This window comes from Strongylocentrotus purpuratus, unplaced genomic scaffold (genome assembly GCF_000002235.5).
Source record: "Strongylocentrotus purpuratus isolate Spur 01 unplaced genomic scaffold, Spur_5.0 spur5_scaffold_6, whole genome shotgun sequence".
Classification (NCBI taxonomy): Eukaryota; Metazoa; Echinodermata; class Echinoidea; order Camarodonta; family Strongylocentrotidae; genus Strongylocentrotus; species Strongylocentrotus purpuratus.
In genome coordinates this window covers 49,763,960-49,765,015 of record NW_022145612.1, presented here as the reverse complement: position 1 = coordinate 49,765,015, position 1,056 = coordinate 49,763,960, and positions in this window count along the sequence as shown.

The following is a 1,056-nucleotide window of genomic DNA, read 5'->3' as shown; positions in this document are numbered from 1 at the left end:
ATACGTTAAGGTCCAGAACAGGTGAATAGCCTACATTTATACAAACATTGACCAGGTTTTGTGGTCATGGAGGAATTTTTTCCCCCGACATGACTTGTGTCTCCGAGTCACTAAAGAGTTACCAGTATAGTTTCTCTTATTGGATGCCATTTGATTTTAAAGTAACAAACATTATCAAATTTTCAAATTAGTCTCTAGCCCTCTTTGAACGCGGAGTGAAACTGGACTGAAAATACCGTAAGTGTGTCATATACTGATCCTGCCTCAAATATAAATATGTGAAATAAGATCATTTCAACATGGTACATGTACATTATGCAATAGCAAATGAGAGTATAGTGGTTGTGTAGCTTAAATCAAAGTACCATATTTGTAGATGCCAAACTAATGTAAGAGCGCCATCTCTTGTCTGATTTGAAATTAATAAGTTATAGAATAAAGGAAAAAATTACGAGGGCAGGACTCGAGTCTTGAAGAAGTAGTAACGGCTTGCTTTGGTGCTGAATCAAATGATCATAAGCTGTTTAGCAGCAGAGTTTCAGACAGAATATGTTTAAGCCTCTTTGATTTCAACCATACATGGAAGGGTATTTACAAAATTCAGCAATTCATATCGACCCATTACTTCATAATCCAGATCCATGGATGGAAGGTGACCAATTATTTGACTCCTCTTCATTGTGAACGCAGGTAAACTGTTAGCGATGGAGAGGGTCGAAGCAGATGATATAGATGACAGCGCAGACCTGCCAACCTCTGGAGTTCAAAAACTGTATTCTTTAGTGTCAAAAGTTGTATTTTACTGACAAAAGTACTATCTACAGGAAGAATTTTTTTTATTTATCATTGGTTAAATATGCATTATTTCGTCACGACTGGTGTGTTCGATGAACCAATAAACATCCCCAAATTGCGGATGTGAGATGCTTGTAGGATACTTTACAGGACAGAATGGACATTTTGCCATTGAAAATGGCGGACGCACACACAAAATATTAATTTAAAAAAAATCTTCTTTTTTTTTGTTGAAAATCATATTTTATTAAGGAAAATCAT